A 7,500-nucleotide genomic window follows, 5' to 3' on the forward strand; every position below is an offset into this window, starting at 1 on the left:
TTCATTCCTAATGTACTACCATCCGGTACCTGCACATCCGTATGTGTCCCCCCCCCCCCACCCTACCCTTGGTAATGACATGGTCATTAATTATGGAACAGTACCCGAACGAGACGCCCATACAGTGGGGGCGGGGGAGGCCAGGGGGGGGGGGTGGGGGGGGGGGGAAGAGAAAGAGAGGAACACCCATCATAGTCATGCAATGCAGAACAATTGACTAAAGAAAGGTCTTTTACGTGCACAGTATTTCTCTAATTGTCGAACGTTTATCGTTTTTGGGGCTAAATTCAAACGTTCCTCTCTCTCTCTCTCTCTCTCTCTCTCTCTCTCTGAAGCGTTTCATATTCTGTCTTCTGTAGCATTTTTTGACAAATAGGCTTGGGGATAGATCGGAAACCTGAATTGAGTCCCCCCCCTCTTCCCCCCACCCCCAACTCTCTCTCTCTCTCTCTCTCTCTCTCTCTCTCTCTCTCTCGAACATACAATGAATACAAAGCTGAACCTGAACGAATTGTCGCTCTAGCGTGACAATTGTGTTATTATCAGTAGGTACCCCTCAGTGTTACACGTTGTGACGCCAGTTTTAGTAGCCATTGTCAATCAATCAATCAGTGTTTCATTGAAATACTAATATAATGATTGAAGATATTTCGAGTCCTACTAACTTTTCTGTTACGTCTTTTTAGAATCCAGGTAGAAAAATAAAGTCACAGGAAAATTCAGAAAAAAGTTTACAGGAAAAAGTAATAGCAAAAAAATCACAGGAAAAGTCACAATAATCATTCCCCTGTCGAAAGAATTGCTTTCGTTTGAAAGAAAGCACAAGAATGAACTTCTTTTCATGCTATTCCCCTGTGGAAAATAATAACTCTCGTCTAAATGAAAGCACAAGAATATGCTTTCAATTCTTCCTTCCTAAGCATTGCTTGATCAAGCATGCTTTCAAACACTACCCAAATTTTTACGACAACAAATTATCCTGGGAATGTGCGTGTTTTGCGTTTAAATTTTTTTACAAAGTAAGGACTATTAGTCACCTCGGAAGAATTACAAAGCGAAAATGAAAAGTGAGCAAAACCGTATTTTCTCGAATCGGAAATGCTTACGTCATACGAACACTTGTAACAAACTAGATAGCACAATTATCGACATTAATTGCTAACAAAGACACGTTTTGGAATCACTTAATGGACTTGTTCCTACGGATCCAATATGTATTTATACTGATACGATAAAATTCTTTATCTCTCTTCGTTAACCGAAGAAAACTGCTATCGTTTAGGAAAACGAAGAACTCAAAGAAATTGGATAATAGAATGTCTAAAATAATTTAAATGAAATATGTTCATTCTTAATGGAGTTGTAGGCACTATAAACTAAACTTAGAATAGCAACAGAGGTACAGAGTAAAAGCGAATGGTAGACTGATGAGTAATTAGCAAGCACCGCCCCTCCACCCAGCACCCACCTCTACCCCTTCCCAAAATTCCCAGCCCGACCTAATAGCCTAACCACCCTCACCCCTCAACATTCTGGCCCCATGACCCCCTCCTTACGCTCCCCCCACCCCCCCCCAACTCCCCCCCCCCCCTTTAACTATACCTCAACCAAACGCAAAACTTCAAGTGGGATTATGATGACTAAGCGTTCATTTGAGTGGCAGTAAATCTGCGTGACAATAGGAAAACAGGGCGTATCGTCTTTCGCATCCCTTTTGTTCTTAATTATTTTTTTCCCCTTTTTTTTATCTTTCGCTGTAAGTCACATTCCCTTTGTCGAGAACGGGACCCCGTCAATCACCGGTCACCCGGGACCCCTCCATTCACTTCCAGCCCACCGGCTCCGTTTTCGCGGCCCTTTGTCCCGATGGCAAATAATAATTAAATAATCGCGCGGCGGAGGTTGGGGAGGGTGGGTCCGTCCCCACGAGGCAGATCATTATCTACCGCTGCGTTGCTCTCTCTCGATGATGGTGGGACGGATAAAGAAATAATCCATATGTGACCACTACTACTAGTAGGTATAGTACTGCTGCTTGTTCGGGTAGCTACCATGTTCGGTCATCTAAGGCGTTCCCTCTCTCTCTCTCTCTCTCTCTCTCGATCGATCGATCGATCGATCGATCGACCGATAAAGAAGAAATCCATCTGTGACTACATGTTCGGCCAGCTAAGTGTTCTCTCTCTCTCTCTCTCTCTCACTTTCTATAGCATAAACTCTTAATTACAAACTCTCTCTCTCTCTCTCTCTCTCTCTTAGGCATAACCTTGCTTAATTACAACATTCTCTCTCTCTCTCTCTCTCTCTCTCTCTCTCTCTCTCTCTCTCTCTCTCTGGCTTAACCTTGTGTACTTGTACCATTCATATTACCTAGACTTTCTATTATTGTTACGAACAATGCTAAAGTTAAAACAAAAGCCAATTCACACACAATTGCTGAGAGAGGAAATCTCAAACAGGTAAGTTTTATTTCTCGGTGTTGTTAGTGAATAAACAGTTATCATGCAGGACATTTTAAACCATTCATTTTGTCCAAGAAGCCACAGAAAAAAAACAAAATCTTTTCCTGCTTCGATTTACATCAGATTATATTCTGGTTTCCCTTCCTACCTCAAAAAAAAGACAAAAACTTGTTTAATTTTATAATTCTCACTCTCTCTACTCTCTCCCCCCCTCTCTCACTCTCTCTCCTTCTCCTCTCTCTCTCTCTCTTTTGGGTCCCATAACCTTGTTAATTGTAATCAAATCTATCTCTGCTCCTCTCTCTCTCTCTCTCTCTCTTGGGCCTAAAACCTTGCTTTAATTATTGTATCTCTCTCTCTATCTTGCTTGTTGCAATCAATTTTCTCTCTCGCTCTCTCTCTCTTCTCTCTCTCTCCTCTCTCTCCGGAATTAACCTTGTTTTAATGTGTATCAATCTATCTCTCTCTCTCTCTCCTCTCTGCGTTGCCAGCTCATCTGAGGAATATATCAGGAGTGAGCGTACGATGTGTTTTTAAGAATAAGCTCGACAAAATATCGACTGCATCCCAGACCATCCAAGATTGGAAGATGCAAATATACCGGAAGATGTACTAGCAACTCTCTGGTAGACACTAGAGGTGCCTCACACTGAGGGACCTGGGGCAACCCGAACAAGATGTAAGGTCTGTAAGGTCTCTCTTGGGCATAACCTTGCCTTAATTATTGTATCTTCTCTAGGGGACAATAATCTTGCTTAATTGCATCAATTCTTCTCCTCTACTAGCATAACCTTGTTTACCTCGTTTAATTCAATCTCTCTCTCCTCTCTCTCTCTCTCTCTCTCTCTCTCTTTCTCTTTCTCTCTCTATTCTAATCTCGCTCTCTCTCTCTCTCTCTATGTTCCTCTCTCTCTCTCTCTCTCTCTCTCTCTCTCTCTCTCTCTCTCTTGGGCATAACCTTGCTTAATTATTGTATCTCTCTCTAGCATAATATTGATTAATTGTATCATTCTCTCTCTCTCTCTCTCTCTCTCTCTCTCTCTCTCTTGGGCATAACCTTGCTTAATTGCATCATCTCTCTCTCTCTCTCTCTCTCTCTCTCTCTCTCTCTCTCTCTCTCTTAGGCATAACCTTGCTTAATTATTTTACCTCTCTGGGATAATCTTGTTTAATTGTATCATTCTCTCTCTCTTTCTCTCTCTCTCTTTCTCTCTCTCGGGCATAACCTTGCTTAATTATCTCTCTCTCTCTCTCTCTCTCTCTCTCTCTCTCTCTCTCTCTCTCTCTCTCATAACCTTGCTTAATTGTGCTCTCTCTCTCTCTCTCTGGTGGGCATAACGTTGCTTAATTCTCTCCCTCTCTCTCTGGGACATAACTTTTCTAATCTTCTCATTCGCTTATCATAATTCCATTGTCACAGCCCATGTTGCGATGTATTATACGCGTGTCAAAGTAGAATCACTCAAGATAATATCAGCGTTACGGTTGAAGGACTAATTTCCAAGATCGTGGATTGGACTGAGATCCCATTGGCCGGCCGAGAGCAGGTGTTACCGCACCGAGCGTGGTATGATTACAAGGACGCTACCAAAGTTACCCAGATTTTTTTTTTTTTTTTCTTTCTTTTTTAACCTGGGGCAAGCTGGTCATCAGTACTTACGCGGCGGATTGAGAAGCAGCTGATGTATCTGGCTTTCGTGCAATTGATTCTCATCTTTCTTGACTTACATATCTCCCCTAAGCGCCTCAGTGGCGTGATCGGTACGGTCTTGACCTGCCACCTCGGTGGTCGCGAGTTCGATTCTCGGCCATTCCAATGAGGTGTGAGAGATGTGTATTTCTGGTGATAGAAGTTCACTTTCGACGTGGCTCGGAAGTCAAGTAAAGTCGTTGGTCCCGTTGCTGAATAACCACTGGTTCCATGCAACGTAAAAACACCATACAAACAAACAAACATTTCTCTCCTAATTTGTGTAGTGCAGAATGGTTTCGAAATTTGGTCTCTTAAGGAATAGATGAGTATCTGGAATCGACCTTTTTTTAACTAAGAATCGACTTACGCTCTTCATTCCAGTTTTCGGAATTGGTCACTTAAGGAATAAATGAGGATCTTGAATTAACCTTTTAAAAATAACAATCGACTTACGCTCTTCATTCCAGTTTTCGGAATTGGTCTCTCAAAGGAATAGATGAGTATTTGGAATTAACCTTTTTAAACTAGGAATCGACTTACGCTCTTCATTCCAGACAGTTTTATTCTCATAAGTCGCTCCGGATTTTCCTTCACAAGTAACATTCTTTCCGTTAGTTAAATCGCGCAAAATAAAGATTCTTCCTCTTAGTCATGTATTCTTTTCTTTTATTACAGGAAAAGCTCTTTCCTCGCCTTTGTCTGGTTTGTATTTATTTTTTTTCTTTTTTGCATTGTCCTTCGTCGTAAGGTCAGACTTATTACCTCAGACCATTTCTCTTTAGTCACAGCATCATTTTTTTCTCTTTCTCCAGAACTTCCGTTTCTTTTGTTACAACAAAAGAATCAATACTCGTTATTAAGATTGTCCTACATACCCAGCATAATCCTTTGTGTGTGTTGAAGTTGCTGTGTAACACATTAAGTGCACAGTGATGGTGCAGTGATGTTTTCATCACTGTTTAACTGATCCCCTCTTTCTGTAATTCCCTTTACCTTCTGTTAGTTCTTCCAAATGAACGCCATGATGTTCATTGGAACCCTGAATTTCAAGTCAGTGACCCCTGTGGTGGGCTTGTACCATGTGAATAGGGTTTGTTTTCTGACTAATAATAATAATAATAGTAATAATAATACCATGGGACACCAGAGTTGAAGAGAAAGAAAATAGAAATAAGAAGGATATGGGATATGCCAGTGGAAATTGTACCCATAATCATAGGAGCACTAGACCCGATCCCAAGATCCCTGAAAAGGAATCTGGAAAAACTAGAGTCTGAAGTAGTTCCAGGACTCATACAGATGAGTATGCTCCTAGAAACAGCGCACATAAGTGAGAAAAGTGATGGACTCCTAAGGAGGCAGGATGCATCCCGGAACCCCACACTATAAATACCACCCAGTCGATATCAATAGTAATTACATATGTGTGCACATGTCAGTTATAAAGATAATAACTTTCCTTAAATCGTCTGTAATGTTTATAAAACCACCCAGTCGAATTGGAGGACTGTGATAGACAAAAAAATTAATTATAATAATAATTACATATGTGTACACATTTTAGATGTAAATATAGTAACTTTCCCTAAAACGTTTCTAATGTTTAAAAATTCTTGTTGAATCATAAAGACTGGAGCTTTGCCATCAACGTCGTTCCAATTTTTGCTTTTGAAAGGTGAATGGAAATGGAAAAATAAACTGCTGATGTGAATATACAACTCTGCCACATTGAAAGCTCCAATCATAATGAAACTTGTAGTAAGATGTAGACAAAAATCGAAGGTGAAAGTGAAATACTACTTTCATAGTGCAAGAGAGACGACAGAGTCTTACATTGCTACTATAGCAGAGACAAAGGATCATTATTATTATTATTATTATTTTTTGATTATTATTAGATTAATTAGTTAATTATTATTAGTTATTATTTTATTATTATTTTATTATTATCATAAGCATTCATTATTATTTGATTTTATTGTTATTATTTATTATTTATTTAGTTATTATTATTATCATTATATTAGTATTTCAGAAGACGAACCCTATTCATATGGAACAAACTCACCAAAGGGACCACTGACTTAAAATTCAAGCTTCCAAAGAATATTATGGTATTCATTCGAAAGATATGACAGAGAGTAACGGGAAGTACAGAAAGTGGAGCTCAGTTACTAGAAAAACATATGAATTAAGAAATGAATAGATAAATTTTTAAAAAATGTAAAGAAAATATTAACAACTAGAGAGAAACGCGTTTGTTGCAACAAAAGATTACTGGAAGTGAGAATAAGCTTAATCTTACCACGAAGGAATAAAAAGCTTGCAAGCTTTAATGAGGAAAGGAAATATTTCTGCTGCAACAAACGAGAGAACTAAAACAAAATACAAAAACAAAGACACACACACACACACACACACACACACACACACATATATATATATATATATATATATATATATATATACATATATATATATATATATATATATATACATATATATATATACACATATATACATGCACATATATATATATATACATGTGAAACAGAACAGAAAACATATGAACACGACCAACACGTGTGTTTACTACTCATTCACAGGTGCCATCACGAGCGTATCTAATATTCCTTTATATTGTTACAGAACTGTAAAAACAAATTCTGTCGCTGGCCTTCCATTCAGTAAAAAAAATAAAAAGGAAAATACTTCCTCTAAACATCGAATAGAATAGATCGTATACGCTTAAACATCACGTGTCAGGTATCAGATTGTCATTCATGCTGGGTGTTCATTCACGAAATTAACAGAACTGAATACAATATAGTGTTCAGGCGAAATACTAAGCGCTGGGACCTATAGAGTCATTCAGTGCTGAACGAGAAATTGACAATAAAAAAGGTTTGAAAGGTGTAACAGTAAGAAAAAAATAGAAAACATGGCAGTTGCACTGTGAAACAATTGCATGGAAAGGGTGAACAGTAAAATGGAATGAAGAGAGTATGAACGGAGGTACAGTAAAAGGAATGAAAGGGGCCGAAGGGACGCTGCAATGAACCTTTAAGTAATGCCTACTGTGCACAGCATGAGGTGCACTGACGGCTCTACCACAAGAAAAGAAACAAAACCATGGCAAAGAATATCATATACTAAGCTCTCTCTCATAACCACTGTTACCAGATAGATGTCGATAGTATTTTCTTAATAGCCCCAAAGACCTTTTAGACCTTTTAGCTGCAAGCCTTGAATCCGAAAAGGGGAATAGATGAAGAATTCTTGCCCTCCACGGTGGAATTGGAACCTAGACACACACTAGTACCTACTATACTCGGCTTTTTCCAT

The 7,500-nt window shown here is 39.0% G+C and overlaps 1 protein-coding gene across 1 annotated transcript in view; it reads right to left on the reverse strand.

Moving 5' to 3' along the window:
- The window catches only part of LOC135225873 (paired box protein Pax-6-like), a 66,002-nt gene that overhangs the window by 57,603 nt on the left and 899 nt on the right, over positions 1 to 7,500 (reverse strand). The window lies entirely within an intron of this gene.

Source organism: Macrobrachium nipponense, chromosome 13 (genome assembly GCF_015104395.2).
Source record: "Macrobrachium nipponense isolate FS-2020 chromosome 13, ASM1510439v2, whole genome shotgun sequence".
NCBI lineage: Eukaryota > Metazoa > Arthropoda > Malacostraca > Decapoda > Palaemonidae > Macrobrachium > Macrobrachium nipponense.